The sequence below is a fragment of the Bos grunniens genome, chromosome 5 (genome assembly GCF_055505025.1).
Source record: "Bos grunniens cultivar Pamir isolate PY7600 chromosome 5, Bosgru_T2T1.0, whole genome shotgun sequence".
NCBI lineage: Eukaryota > Metazoa > Chordata > Mammalia > Artiodactyla > Bovidae > Bos > Bos grunniens.
Window position 1 is genome coordinate 22,616,780 of NC_141169.1, and position 16,435 is coordinate 22,633,214.

General features: G+C 41.7%; 1 long non-coding RNA gene across 1 annotated transcript in view; it reads right to left on the reverse strand.

Annotated features, from left to right (window-relative positions):
• Positions 1–3,483: 3,483 nt before the first annotated feature.
• LOC147371396 (uncharacterized) overlaps positions 3,484–16,435 on the reverse strand; it is a 43,191-nt gene continuing 30,239 nt past the window's right edge. Inside the window, exon 2 of the long non-coding RNA XR_015163541.1 lies at positions 3,484–3,722. This is a non-coding gene — a long non-coding RNA (uncharacterized LOC147371396). The remainder of the gene's footprint in view (positions 3,723–16,435) is intronic.

The following is a 16,435-nucleotide window of genomic DNA, read 5'->3' on the forward strand; positions in this document are numbered from 1 at the left end:
GAAACGCTAACTAATTAGGTAGCCTGAAATCACAGGGGCCACACACATAGTACTTCTCAGTACAAACTGGAGAAGCAGGGGCATGGAGCAGTAGGCAACTCCAGCTTCCTGGTGACATGAAAGTTCTAGTTTTTTTCCTTGTGACACTGGAAGAAGCACAGTAGACCACTAGTTTGAGTTGCCATGTGACCAAGGAAAGGACTCCTGCATGGGGGACAATATTGAAGTTTATTTACCAGAGTATGTAGCGGATACATAGAGATAAAAATCTTGATTTCCGGCAGCTCATCTTCTCCACCTCTTTTTTTGTGGTTTTTCACTTCTCAATCTCCATTTCCTCATCTATAAAATAGACTCAAAATGTTTTCCATCTGACTGAATTTTGGAAGGATTACAATGACATTCAAGGTAAAGTCTTATAACAGTGCATGGATTATATACTGGAGTGGGGTGCCATTGCCTTCTCTGATGGATTATATAAGCACTTGATAAATGTTCACTTTGATTAATAGTTTATAAGATAAAGAGACCAGAAAACCAGAATGCCCTCTCCGTGCATGCCTATGTACTCAGTCATGTCCAGCTATTTTGAGATCCCCTGGACTGTAGCCTACCAGGCTCCTCTGTCCATGGGATTTCCCTAGCAAGCATACTGGAGTGGGCTGCCATTTCCCTCTCCAAGGGATCTTCCCAACCCAAAGACTGAACCCGCATCTGCTGCCTCTCCTGCATTGGCAGGCAGATTCTTTACAAACTATGCCACCATCATTAATTAAGATTTAATTAGCAATTATTTTTTGCCAGCTGTTCTAAGTCCTTTATATAGATTTCTTCATTAAATCCTCAAACAACCCTGTGAAATCTGTATTATTATAATCTCCGCTGAGCAGATAGGGAAACTGAGGCACATCCAATGAGAGCAACTGGTCCCAGGTCACACTATTAACAAAAGGCAAACTGAGGCATAGCCCGGGCAACCCAATTTCAAAGCCTGAGTTCTAAACACTCTGTTGCCCCTCTAAGAAAAGGGTATAGAGCTGCCCTCTGAATGTTAAGCTATGAAATAAACACAGAAATGTACAAAATCTCTCCAAGGAGTCAGAATCGCCATCTGGCTAGAGTCAGCCTTTCCTGTAAACTCATTAGAGTTATTAATGTGGTGATCTTAAAAGAGGAGTTGGTCAACCATGGAACACAGGAAAATGAGGCTCCTGGAGACAAAGACTAGCAGTGCACATACAACTCCAACTAGGGGTGGGGGAGCTCTGGTCACCAGACAAAAATACTAAGGCCCATACTCCTAGAGAAGACAAAAAGATGCCCTAGTTATCTTAGCTAAGGTATTCTTAAGATCAACCAGCTCTCTTTGCTCTGATGTTATGCTCACCAAGCAAATGTTTGATTTGTTTGCCTATGGGGGGGAAATGTGTTGCAGTGGGGATTCGAGTACTTTGGGTAACTTTTTAAAAAAAAACAATATTCTTGCTTAAATATCAGTATTTTCTGTATTTATTTAGTGTACTCTTACCCTGAAAGTTTTCTCTGCCATCAGTTAACACAAAATAAGTCTTTGAAGTGGGAGGCCAGACATAAGCAATTATACAGAGAATCCACTAAGGTAAAGGCTGTCACACAAGGGCTCTTACAGTAAGCTGGTCAACCTCCCTGGGTGAGATGTGTTCATCCCATTGACCACCTTTGCAACATCATCGTGGCTCAAGGTAGGACAAAGTCAACCACAAGATCATTGCTGCTGAATCCGGGTGTTAGACCAGGGAATTGTAAATCCTTCAGTCTGCCCTCAGATTGGGGTTGGTGAGACTGAGCCTACACATGGGTGCTTGTGGCTTCAAAAATTAGCTGTGGTTGAAGATAGGGAGGAAGAAACTGAAAACAGGGAAGGACCAGGTTCCTGCTAGCAGTGGCACCAGACAAGTCATGTAACTGCTCTGAGCTTGTTTCCTAATAGAAAGCATTTTAGATGGAATGTCTGCTTCACTCACATCTATAAGCACTTCTTATAGAGAAGCAAAATCCATGCAAAACCATTCTGTGAGCCGTATGTAATTACATAAAGCTAAAAAAATGCTAATGTGAACCCTCAATATACGATGTCTCTCATTTACTCAGCACTTACCTCACACCAGGTAATGTTCCAAGCATTTTCTATGTTAATTTATTTCATACTCACAATCACCCTGTAGTTAATGCTATGATGTGTCACCTAAAAAAATGCCTGCAGGACAGTCAGGCAACTGAGACACTCATTTCCCAGGTACCACAGCAGTCCTGATGACTGACCACTCAGAGCCAAGTTGCTCTCAAAAAATTGCTTTCAGGACTTCACTGGTGGTTCAGTGGTTAAGAATCCACCCGCCAATGAAAGGGACATGGGTTCGATCCCTGGTCAGGGAACTTCTTACATGCCAAGGAGCAACTAAGCCCATGCACCGCAACTACTGAGTCCCATGTTCTAGAGCCCGGAAACCCCAGCTACTGAGCCCACGTGCTGAGACTACTGAAGCCTTGTTGCCCCGCAACAAGAGAAGTCACCACGATGAGAAGCACGTGCGCCGTGATGAAGAGCAGCCCCCTTTCACTGCAACTGTAGAAAGCCTGCACAGCCACAAAGACCAAGCACAGCCAAAAATAAAAAGGGGGACTACCTCACCAACCGCCCCTTGACGGGGGTAACCCACTCTTAATGGCTAGTTGCCAAGAGAGGGGACAAAGTCTTAGCCCCCTTGCTTTAATATGAGACCACTCTGAAGGGTCATTTAGTTCCACGCCTCCCCATGGGAAGGGCTGAGGCCCCAAGTGTACCTGATTCACATATCAACTTCTCACTCGACCCCTTCCTGCACCTCGCACTCCCTTTCGTGTTACTCCTGGGAGCCTTCTTCACTGCATCATCTGTCACAAATACCTGCCTCGGAGTCTGTTTGAGGGGTCACCAAACTTAAGACAGACCCAGTGAATTATTATTATTATTCTTATTTTAGAGAGATGAAGTAACTTGTTCAAGTTCACACAGCCAAGTAGCAGAGCCAAGATTTGAAGGCACACCATCTAGAAAATGTTCTTACTGTAATATTTGGCCCAGGAATTTCTCTAAGTGAATGGACTGCTTGTGTTTGATGCGTATTTTGATTAATGGTTGGGCTAGAAGCTGAGCTCTAGGAGCTAGACATGGGTTGTTGCCATAACTTCGGAGGAAGAAAAAAGCTACTCTGAAAAAAATAGTGAGACAAACTTGTAGCTGAGTATTTAGAGATTAACCCAGAATGGAAGAGATGAGAAGGAAAGAAGGTGGAGGGAGAGAGGAGGCGATATAATTAGGGGGAATGCTGTGGGCTGTGTGATGTGATCCCTCCCCATGACATTGCTCCATCCAAATATCTTCAGTAAAATCTGCCCAACTCAGGACATGTTTGGTGGTGTATTGCTTTACCAGAGCTGCCATAGCAAAGTACCACAACTGACTAGATACAGAACAGAAATTTATTGTCATGGTTCTGGAGGCCAGATGTCTAAGACCAAGGTATCAGCAAGGTTGGTTCCTTCTGGCTGTGCAGAGAAGATTGCTCCCACGCCTCTTCCTCAGCTTCTGGTGGTCTGCTGGTGATCACTGGAGTTCCTTGGTGTGTAGAAACCTCACCCTGATCTCTGCCTTCATCTTCACAAAGAGTTCTCCCTGTGTCTGCATCTGCTCCACATTTCTCCTGTTTAGAAGGACACCAGTTATACTTGATTAGAAGCTCACCCCATTCCTTTATGACTTCATCTTCTTTTATAATAACTGCATTTGCAACAGCTGTACTTCCAGACAAGGCCACATTCTGAGGTACAGGGGTCAGGACTTTAGCACATGAATTTTTGCAGTATACAATTCAAGCCATTACTGGTATGGATTGGCTTCCTGGTGGAAACCTGTAAAGAGTGTGACTTCTACACCTGGGTTGACATGGAAAGAAATGGAAACCACCAAACCTGATCAATAGGACTGTGAGAAGAAATTCTGGAGTGGCCTAGTGCTTTCTCAATGTGAGGCATTGGGATTAGAGACAAGCCCGCCCACTTCTGATGGACTGGCATGCAGGCATGCTAAGTTGCTTCAGTTGTGTCTGACTCTTTGTGACCCCATGGACTGTAGCCCACCAGGCTGCTCTGTCCACGTGATTCTCTAGGGAAGAATACTGGAGTGGGTTGCCATGCCCTCCTCCAGGGGATCTTCCCACCCCAAGGATTGAACCCATGACTCTTACATCTCCTGCACTGGCAGGTGGGTTCTTTACCACTAGTGCCTCCTGGGAAGCCCAAGGACTGGCAGACCCACCCAAAATCCGATGAAAATATCTGGCAATGAAGTCATTTCAAGGACGACTATCCATTGCCTCCCCACTGTGACCCTCAGATGCTATAGAACCAACTCTATCTTCCCAACTCTCCAAAATAATTATCTACTTCTACAAATCTTCAGGTCTGTTAGAGGGAAATTTTCCATTTCTTTTATGTCTTCTGCATGTCTACCACAGGGAAACATCCTACCACACACAGGCTGATTACTACACGATTTCTTCAAGGGAGTTCATAGTACCTAGATGGCTTGTGAACATATGAATTTTTGATGATACTGGATTGATATACATCAATCCAGATGATTGATATAGATTGATAGATTGATGGCTAGATTGATATACATCATTTTTCTTAGTCTCTGATCTAAAGAAAATCTTATAGTACAAGAAATATAGTATATATATACAAGAAATATAGTAGTTTATGACATAGGAATTTCCTACTTAAATGGTCTGAGCTAAAAATCCAGCTCTATCACTAGTCACTGTGTGACTTTGGGCAATTTACTTAATCTCCCTGCACTTCAGTTCCCTCGTCCGTAAAATGGGAATAGCAATATATCTATCTCAATGGGCTGTTGTGAGAACTATGTAAGTAAAGTGTATAGCATGTTGGCTCTCACATAGTAAGCTCTCAATAAATGGAGGCTATTATAATGTCACAATAACCACTCTCCTTCATTCTATCAAAATGGGGTACTGGAACAGTTACAAGAGATGATAAAAATAAGGATCGCACTTAAAATTAAGTAGAAGAGAGGAAATAGCTCTGTCTTGTAAGACTCATAACCACAGGTAAAACTTAAATCATTGGTCAGGGACCAGGCGGTATTCACCAGATACTTAGGCCATTACACATATTTCAGATAGAAACTTCCGAGCCCAGAATCTACATTATCAGCCAACTCAACTACATAATCAAAATAAAAATTCATGGCTCAAGCACAGATGATAAAAATTTAATTATTTGTTTAATCTACCAACATCATTAAATAGACAATCTGATGGCTTCCCTAGTAGCTCAGATGGTAAAGCATCTGCCCGCAATGCATGTAGACCTGGGTTCAATCCCTGGATTGGGAAGATCCCCTGGAGAAGGAAATGGCAACCCACTCCATTGCCCTTGCCTGAAAAATCCCATGGACAGTGGAGACTGGTAGGCTAGAGTCCATGGGGTCACAAAGAGTCAGACACAACTGAGCAACTTCACTCACTTTCTGATGGTTTAAGAATATAAATCCCAGGCACCAAGATGCAATTTCAGAGTAACCATTACCTTCCTTGCACTTTAAAAGTGTCTGGGGTGAAAAAGAATACACCTCATAGACAAGGGTCATTACGAAAAAAACTTGTAAACGGAAGTGAGGTATGGACTTGATAATAAAAGTCAAAGATCTGATATACTCGCCAGGTTTAATTCTTAAAAAAAATAATAAAAAAACAAAGTGAGGTAAGACAGACTTGTCTTAGCAAGTCTGTCATGAGCTCAGACATTTCTCAGAAACACCACCATTTAGAAGACAGCAGAGGTTCTTCGTCTACCAATAAGTATTTCAAGGCATCACTGAAGGATCAAAGTGAGATAATTTCCATAAAGGCAATTTGAAAACTATAAAATGTACATATTGTTCTTGCTTAGTCAAGTCTGACTCTTTGTGACCCCATGGACTCTAGACCGTCAGGCTCCTCTGTCCATGAGATTCTCCAGGCAAGAATACTGGAGTGGGTTGTCATGCCCTTCGCCAGGGGATCTTCCCGACCCAGGTATCGAACCTACATCTCCTGCATTGGCAAGTGGATTCTTTACCACTGAGTCACAAGGGAAGCCAAAATGTACATATGCTAGTTAGAATTATGACTACTCGATAATTACTAGACACTATTATATGACTTCACTTTCGCTTTTCACTTTCATGCATTGGAGAAGGAAATGGCAACCCACTCCAGTGTCCTTGCCTGGAAAATCCCAGGGATGGGGGAGCCTGGTGGGCTGCCAACTATGGGGCCGCACAGAGTCAGACACGACTGAAGTGACTTAGCATTATATGAAAATGGGCTTCCTGAGCAGCTCAGCTAATAAAGAATCTGCCTGCAATGCAAGAGACCCCAGTTCAATTCCTGGGTCAGAAATTTCCCCTAGAAAAGGGATAGGCTACTCACTTCAGTATCCTTGGGCTTCCCTGGTAGCTCAGATAGTAGGGAAGATCCCTGGAGAAGGGCAGGGCAACCCACTCCAGTATTCTTTCCTGGAGAATCCCCATGGACAGAGGAACCTGGCAGGCTATAGTCCATGGAGTCACAAAGAGTCCGACATGACTGAGTGACTAAGCACAGCACAGCACATTATACGAAAACAGAGTAAAATAAGTTGAGTAACACATGACTACATTTGAAGAAACACTGTAGTTTGACTGGTTACCACAAAGAAGACAGAAGCTCAAGCTACCATACACACTCAGCAAAAGCAGGATTTGAACATCCTTTTTCTGATGCCTGGTCTTGGCTCTGTCCCTTACGCTTCCTTTGGAAAAGGAATATGCCTGCGTTACCTTGTGCTTCAGTCTCTCAACAGCATTTCCTGTCATGGTTGTGCACATCTTTCTTTTATCAGTAAAATGAAACATAATTCAAGCTAAGCTCCTCCCTTTTGTAAGTGAGAGTCAGCTCAAAAATGTGGAAGATATAGTGAGATGCATACCTCTCCCTTAATATCTTACCTAATAACTTCCAGGGAGAACCTAAACTAGAACCATTTATCTGAATCAAAGCTCGGTGTCCAGAAGGCCATTACAACATATACCTATGCTGAATAACAGAGCACCCCAAAACTAAGTAGTCTTTTTTTTTCAATGAGAAAGGATTTTTTGTGTGTTAATTCATGACGTTGTTGAGAAATTTGTTATAGCATTAACAATAAATCCCTGATTAGAGTTTAATGCTTATACAAAAAACAATTCCCGATTTACTTCCTCATCCAAAAAAAAGGAATTCTGATTATCTATCAGTTACTTAGGTTAAATATCTTGTAGTCATCATCCTGGACTCCTATCTCTCTCAAATCTCACCCCAGTTTACCTACAATTCCTATCAGAACAACCATTGAAATAAATCCAGACTGTAAGCATCTCACCACATCCTCTGATCTATGCATCAGAGTTAATGCATCTTGTAATAACTGCAGAAAAACTTTTCTAAAACTAAGCAGCTTTGATGTTGTTGTTGCTTAGTCTCTAAGTCATGATCGACTCTTTGCGACCCCATGGACTGTCGCCTGCCAGGCTTCTCTGTCCATGGGATCTCCCAGACAAGAATACTGGAGTGGGTTTCCATTTCCTTCTTCACGGGATCTTCCTGACCCAGGGCTTGAACCCACACCTCCTGCATTGGCAGGCAGATTCTTTACCACTGAGTCACCAGGGGCATGTATTATTGCTGAGAAGTTTATGGCTGAACTGGATAGTTCTCCCAGTCTCAGCTGAGTTCACGGGTACATCTGTGGTCAGCGATGGGTTGAGTGAGAAACTCTGCTGCTCTTGCTAGTGTTTTCACACAAGTCTATGGGATGACTTGCCGTGGGCTAGCCTAGATTGGCCTCGGCTAATGTAGTTGGGACAGCTCATCACTCCCAGTGATGCTTCATCATCCAACAGGCTATCCCAGGCTTGTTCTTTATGGTGGCAGCAGCAGTCTGAGAGAGGAAATAAAAGTGGGTACATCATCTTGAAGGTTTCCCAAGTGGTACTAGTGGTAAAGAACTTGCATGCCAATGCAAAAGACACAGGAGATATGGGTTCAATCCCTGGGTTGGGAAGATCCCCTGGAAAAAGGAATGGCAACACACTCCAGTATTCTTGCCTGGAGAATCCCATAGACAGAGGAGCCTGGTGGGCTACAGTCCATAGGGTTGCAGAGTCAGACCTGATTGAAGCCACTTAGCACACACTCATACACAGCCTGTTGAGGCCAAGAGGTAGAAATAGAACTTTGTTCCTTCTACTGTATTCTCTTAGCCAAAGCAAGTCACAAAAGCCAACCCCAAATCAGGAAACAGAGAAAGAAATTCCACTTTTGGATACATTCAGCTGGAAAATCACACAACAAATAGAATGTATGGGGAGAGTTGAATTGGCCATCTTTGCAAGCATTCTACTGTAGCCAGTGGTATGTTTTTAGTATATCAAAGAGGATGGGGGCCTAGCATGTTAACACACATATTAGACATTTGCATTGATCAGTTGGTCTTCACTTTGCAGGATAGAAATCTCTCAGTTCATCAGGCAAGGGATTTGATCATAAAATATAATTTACTCCTATTTGTATTCCCAACACTTTGCATCTCATCAGGCAGATTGTAGGCATTCCACAAAAGTTACTAATAATGATAAAAGATCTCTCTTGGTAAATGTCACATTGCTACTGAAAAAAATGACACTTATTTTCAAATACCTTTTGATATTGATTTCTCACATAATTCCACAGTGATAAGAGAACAGACTCTGTATGCTTTCAATACCTTTAGATCATGCAATTTTTGTACTTTGTTTTATGTCCCTGGATATATTCCAGTGTCTCCTGGTTTATAACCTATGGGAACTTGGGTAGAATTTGTATCCTGATGTTGTGTGAAAATTGTATAAATCTTAACTATGTTGAGTTGATTCATAGTGCTTTTCAGGTCTACTATATCCTTCTAGTCTTCTGTCTACTCATTCTATTAATTTTTGAGAGTTTGATATTGAAACTCCAACTAAAAATATTAATTTATCTATTTAAAATAATTCTAAAATAAAGTGGAACATAACTTTGTTCTGCAAAAAAAATTAAAAGTTGAGGAAAAAGAATCGAAATACATTTGAATAAACCACGGGTAAATACAAAACAACAGAAATGATAATGGAAAATTACTCTATTAGAAATTAGGAGTCAGCTGAATCATAATTCAGCTATGCCAGATTACCTGTGCGACTCTGGAGGGAAATAATTCAGCCCCCCTGGGATTTCTAGAGACAGACCGGCCATTCTCTAAACTATTCTTTCCTTCCTTCCCTTCTTTCTTCCTTCTTTTCTTTCTTCCTTCCCCTCTTTCTTCCTTTTGTTTTAAAATATTAAGTCTGTAAGAACCTTAGAAATTATGTAGATGCAGCCCACTTATTATATAGAAACTAATGAATCAATTTGCTTAAAAACACAGATGGTTGACATCAGAAACTAGAGCTCCGAGTTCCTGACTCCCGGCTCATCTTCGCCTAGTCTTATTCCAGCACACTTCCACTCAGAGTGCTTCCATGAGCCAACAGCATCAGCATATGGGAGTCTGATAGAAATGCAGAATCTCAGACCCTCTCCCAGGCTTCCTGAATTGGAATCCGGATTTTAACAAGATCCCCAGATAATTCGTACATGTGTTCAAGCTGGAGATGCTCTAGGCTTCCTAATAAATGCTTAATGGCTAAAAAAAGTAAAGTGTCTAGTTAGAAGCCTGTTCCTTTGGATACATTAACACTGACACCATATTTTTGCACACCTCTCACTAATTTATTTAACAAATACCTCCTGAGACTTAGTCTGTCTGAAGTGTTGTAAGAATTTGTTCGAGAGCAGGTTTTGCCCTTCTGGAGTTCACTAATCCCAAGGGAGACAGGCCCCTTCCCCTTGTCCCACATCTTCCTTCCTTCCTCTGCGCCCTCTCTTTGCTCTTTACCTTCCCAACCTCTTCCTACTCCTCATTTTTAATGATTCCACAACCGAGATCTAATTTCTGAAGTTGTTGGTTTAAGAGCAAAGCACTTTATTCATTTGAAATTCCAATTTCAGAATAGTGATTTAAGATGTTGGAAAATTTTTATTTGGCTCACTTCCAAGTGGCTTACATTATAATATCAGCATGACCCTAAAACTGTGTATGAAAATGACTGAAGTACTCTGAACATTTCGGGAGGAAATTCTGTATGAGCATAGTACAGGTTAATCATACGCATTAGTTATTGCTTTTGTCTTTTTCTAATGCAGTCTTTTTCTCAAAGAAGATAAAAGTTTGGGAAGCTGAGATATTATCACAAAAATACAAGAAGATTGTATTTTTCCCTCAAATATTTAAATCCCACACACATCATTGAGATGCAAAGGAAAATTTTTCAATATCAACAGATTAATTTCATTCAAGAACTTAGTGTGAAACAGAGACAATTAAACAGAAATCCAGTAAATTAACTATTTTCCAGTGAGTAATATGTAAAATGATGTAGTATGTAAGATGGGGTCTTTATGTTAGATAATTGGATCACAGGTAACGGTTGTATGATGATATTCAATCCCTTTGAGGCTTATATGGCTGGCATTTTAAGTTCTGGTGATTAAAAATATTGTACTTCTCTCTCTCTGCGTCTTTTTTTTTTCAATACTCCTTCAGAGTCCTGAAAAGCCCTGAGCTCATTTTATTCTTCTTTCCTTTCCTTGTCTTCTCCCTCTTCAAAGATATTCCATGACGATTTCGCTTTTCAAAATCAAGACTGCTTGAACTTGAACTGAGAGTAATGAAATTTCAATCCTTCACACAATGGCAGCTACATCTTCTTTCTGCTCTCTCGGTGTTGTCAGAATAGCAACTGCCCAGCGTGAACAATAGGACTACTTTCAGTTCTAAGGGGTTGGCCGTTGCTGAACAGCAGTGCATAGAAATAATCCTTGGCAATCCCATGGGTGACATTTCTCCTTCCTTATCTCCCATGCTGCATGCGGCCAGAACTTGATAAGACACCCAGAAAGAAGACAATGGCTGCTATCAAGCTGTCTAGGTAGAAATAATAATAATAATCTGTTTATGGAAAAGCAGCTGTCCTATTGTTTCGGATTTCATGAAATCTCAGAGTCAGATCCTCTCTCCCATGCCAGCCCCATTCCTGGTCCCCATGCCAATCCAATCACTTTGGGGCTTTAATGATGGGCATTTTGTTTCACGATCTTTTGATACAATAGACAAGAATGCATGTAAATATCCCATAATCATATTCAGTCACAGAACATAGTTAAAGACTAGAGAAGAAGCATTTTATAGGAAGATTTGGAGGCTGGGAGGACTTGGCAATGAATATGGGACAGCCCAGTATCCCTTTTAAAATATCCAAAAAAAAAAAAAAAACCGGAATAGTCCAGTGATCATTCTAGTCTGAAATCTTAACCCTTGCAAACTGCAAAGTCTCAGCTTCTCAGAGTGAAACCCCAAAGAACTGTGATATTGTGATTGCCAAATATGTGGGCTCCATCCATGTTGATTGTTTTTATACGTCCTAAACAGAAGAGCCTAAGGCTCAGAAGCATCCTGGCTGAAACACTATTGTCCTCCTTTTCTTTGAGCTGGATTGCTCCCTTGGCTGGGACTGAATAGGTGATCACTTTATTTCCCAGTGTCCAGCTAGACCCTTGCCTTTAACACAGTCATCTTCACGTAGGGTTATCTGTGGATGCTATTTCTGTTCTTTATCCATCCCCATGTCTCTGGTGAAAGAGTCAGGCAACCATGCCTTTCAGGGTCAAACATACAATTGAAAAGAACAAAGTGCATCAGTTCCTTTTTCCTTCCTTCACTTGGTTCTAAAACACAGCCAAAGGCTGCATTTTCACATCCAGGGCTGGCTGATATCTTCATTCGTGTGACAGTCATCCCATAAGGGTCCCACCACTGCAGTAAGCAGAGGCAGATTACCTTTACTCCTTTTCCTGTAGTCACCATAAGTCATCACTTCTAATTTACCCCAGCTGAACTCACTTTCTCCCTACATCCTCTTTTACTAAGACGTGGCAACACCATGAGAACAAAGAGGACGGAGATCTGGGCCTCATAAATAGAGAAGCAACCTTGAAGAATCTCCCACTGCTACTGCTACGGTTTTGTGCATAGACTCACTCTATGTAAGTCAGGTCTCTTTGCCTCTGATAAGTCCGGGTCTCTTTCTACACAGAGCTTCCCACGTGGCTCAGTGGTAAAGGATCCACCTGCCAATTCAGGAGACGCAGGTTCAATCCCTGGGTAGGGAAAATTCCCTGGAGTAGAAAATGGCAACCCACTCCAGTATTCTTCCCTGGAAAATTCCATGACAGAGGAGCCACGTGGGCTGCAGTCCCTGGGGTCGCAAAGAGTTGGACATGACTGAGCAACTAAGCATGCTTCCTACACAACAAAGCACACCCTACCGGATCTCTCTCTCTCTCTCTCTCACATCCCACTCCATAGAGGAGTAACTCAAATACTACTTTCTCTCTGGGGCCTCACTCTAACCCTCTCCCTCCTTCTTCAGCAGACTGTTAATCATGTAGATAGCTGTGCACATTGCTGTAAGATACCCTTTTCCATTCTGTATCACATGCCTTTCTCTCCAACTGGAATGTGAATTCCAAGAAATTGAGTAAAATGCCTTTTTATATTTGTACTCATTTTCAGGAAGGCAACTTAGGCAAATGAATGGGGAAATGGTTTTACATCAGGTAGGTCTGGATGTGAATCCTAGCTCTGTTAACAATCAGCCACGTGTCCTTGACTTTTCTGAACTCATTTTACTAAAATGTCAGATGGGGCTGTTTCATAAAGTTGTTGCTAAAGAATTAAGTGAATTAAAGTACATGTATGTAAGATGTTTAACATAATACCGACATGCAATAAGCTCTAGATAAATGGTAGCTATTATTATGAGTGCAATTAACTTAGTATCCCCAGTCATCCCATAGTAGACTATCAATAAATATTTATTAAAGAGTAAAGGAACAAATGAAACACACACATATATACACAGAATGTGCATACAAACCATCATCCACCTACTATAAATTGCATTGTTCTCTGCTTGTCTGAGCTCTCAAAATGGGATGTTGACCTGTGGGGTATGTGACTAGGGAAAGAAAGGATCACAAAAGAGTTTGCAGGAATTCTCTTTTCTAGCAGCTTTACTGTAAATGGTGACCTCAAGGAATCCACATATTTTTCTCTGAAAGTGCTGAATTGGCCCTTGTGACATCCAGCTGAAAACACAGCTGGAGCAGGTGGTAAGAGCACCGTGCCTCTTACCAGCAGCAGAGCTGCAAAGGGAAACGCACAGGAGTCAACTCGGTGTCCACTTGCTAGAATGAGTCATGGCATAATTCAAGAAACACGGAGATGCAGCCTTGAACTTGTACTTCCTTCTCGCAATAGTCCTTTTTTGCACAAGTCATTACAAATCGCCTGGTCTCACACCTAGTGACTGTAAAATCCTGGAAGCGTCTGGATGCAGACTTGTCACTTCCCCGCTAAGACACCAAAGGGGTTAATGTCTGAACAGAAATCAAAGTCTGGCAGCTTCCACCCCACACATAATGGGCATTGTTGTTCCTGAGAGTGTGTCTGTTTTTTCTGGCAGACTTTACCATTTGGAACCGATTCTAAAACAGAAAAAGGAAAAGTCAGTCTGCTTTTTTTACGTGCATAGGCAACAAAGCATAGGGCTGGTCACAGAACTGTTGTTTTGCTAGATTTCCAGGAAAGTTGTTGGCCTACCACTATTCAGAGAAGATGAATTGTCAACTTAAAATTCATTTACCTCAAAAGGAATTCGTTTGTATATGTGCATGAGTCACACATAATATCCTGAGGTGGTCTCCTTGTCTCAGATATGAAGCAAGACATTACGACTATATTAGCAGGTAAGTGAACTATGGCTGCCCATGCATCTGCATATGAAACCCATTTGCATGACGTTATTAATGGGCTCACTCATCAACCTTTCCAGGTCAGTTGCAATCCCAGAACCCGTTCTTCACTCCCACCTGATGGGCCCCCAGATGTTCTCATGTAAAACCGCATGAATGTGTCTTACAAAGTTATCAATACAACAAAATCCCCCTACAAAACACCAAACTCTCTCCTGGTGGGAAAGGCCAAGGATTTTTTTTTTTTTCCCAATCTGTCATAAACTAAGGCTTTTATATATACCAAAATCGTGCACTTGGATGTCAACCGCACATCAGATTGTTATAGATGTTTCTAAAGACTGTTCGTTTCTGCAGAAAGTTTTCAATTAGCAATAACCATGCTTAGAATAAACCTCATTGGTTATGCTACTGCTACTGTGCAAAAGCTGCTTTTAGCTTCTGCACTTTGCTTCTCACAGATCAGTAACAGATGGTTTGTGAATCACACTGGCCCCTGGACCACACTTTGCTGGATTGTGGGCTTTGTTATATTGCTGACAGACCATCTTTTAGATAAAAGTTCACCAACTTTTATGTAAAGGGCCAGAGAGTAAAATTGTAGGCTTTGAAGCCTGCACAGACTCCCTAACTCCTCGATTCTGCTGTTATAGTGAGTGGGGGCAGCCATGGACAAAAGAAAATGAATGGGCATGGCAGTATTCCAAGAAAACTGTATTCACAAAAGCCAGTCACAGGCTGGGTTTGGCCCACTTGCTGTAGTCTGCCAACCCCCGAATGATGACGATGATAACATACATTTACTAGGCAACTCTTAGGTGTCAACCTTTTCTATCTTCCCACCATAGCCATGAATTATGTAACATTGTTTTAATTTTACAAACAATGAAACTGTGGTATTAATAAATGAAGAACTTATTTCAGCTTATTCTGAAAATAGGTGGCTGTTTCAGGATCCAAATCACAGTCCCTAGGCTCATACTATATACCACATATGCACAATGAGTGGTATGTCTTTTTCACTATGGATGGAAAACTTGAAATGTTAGTATCATCTTGATCATCTTTTTCCCTTTTTTCATCTCCCTACCCACAATCCACCTCAAACAGTAACAAGGTCTTGGAATTCCCTGGTGGTACAGTGAATCAGAATACAGCTGCCAATGCAGGGGACATGGGTTCAATCCCTGGTCTTGGAAGATTTCACATGCTGTGGAGTGACTAAGCCCATGTGCCAAAGCCAAGTACTGAAGCCCATGCACCTAGAGCCTGTGCTTGGCAACAAGAGAAGCCACCAGAATGAGAAGCCCAAGGAACACAAGGAAAAGCATCCTGATAGCTACAGCTAGAAAAAGCCCACGCATAGCAACAAAGACCCAGCACAGACAAATGTAAACAAATAAGTAAATAAAAATAAAGGTCCATCTAGTCAAAGCTATGGTTTTTCCAATGGCCATGTACAGATGTGAGGGTTGGACCATAAAGAAGGCTGAGCACCAAAGAATTAATGCTTTCCAACTATGATGCTGGAGAACACTCTTGAGAGTCTCTTGGACTGCTAGGAGAGCAAACCAGTCAACCCTAAAGGAAATCAACCCTGAATATTCATTGAAGGACTGATGCTGAAGCTCCAATACTCAGGCCACCTGATGCAAAGAGCCGACTTACTGGAAAAGACCCTGATGCTGGGAGAGATTGAGGGCAGGAGGAGAAGGGGGCAATAGAGGATGAGACGGTTGGATGACATCATTGACTCAAAGGACATGAGTTTGAGCAAACACCAGGAGATGAGGATGGATAGGGAAGCCTGGCATGCTGTAGTCCATGGCGTCACAAAGGATTGGACATGATTTAGCAACTGAACAACAACAACAGCCAATGTCTTAGTGTTCAATCAGCCTGTAGAGTCCCTACAGCATCAGGGCCAGGCCTGGACAGTCTCCACGCTCATCGAAACACTTAAGTACTCACCAAATATATGTTGAGAGTTTCCTCTGTGCCAGACACCATTCTCAACAATGGGGCCATAACAGTGAATGAAATATACAAGTCCCTACCCTTTACATTCTAGTAAGGGGTTATTTTTGTTGTTCAGTCACTCAGGCAATAAACATGTAAAGAAATATATATCATGTAGGGATATCATGTAAGGAAGTCAGGCTTGGAAGAAAAAAAAAGCAAAATAAGAGGGCAGAGAGTAACAAGAAGATGTTTCTCTTTTATCTAACTCTTGTATCTTTTCTTTACCAAATTAGATACGTAAACTCCAAAGAGATCTATAATTTCAAGTACACCTACTAAATGTAAACACATTATACTTACAGGATTTTTATAACATATTTTTATCAGCTATTTTCCCCATAGTTGTATGGGAAAGGACACCAAGGAAGAAAGGAGTA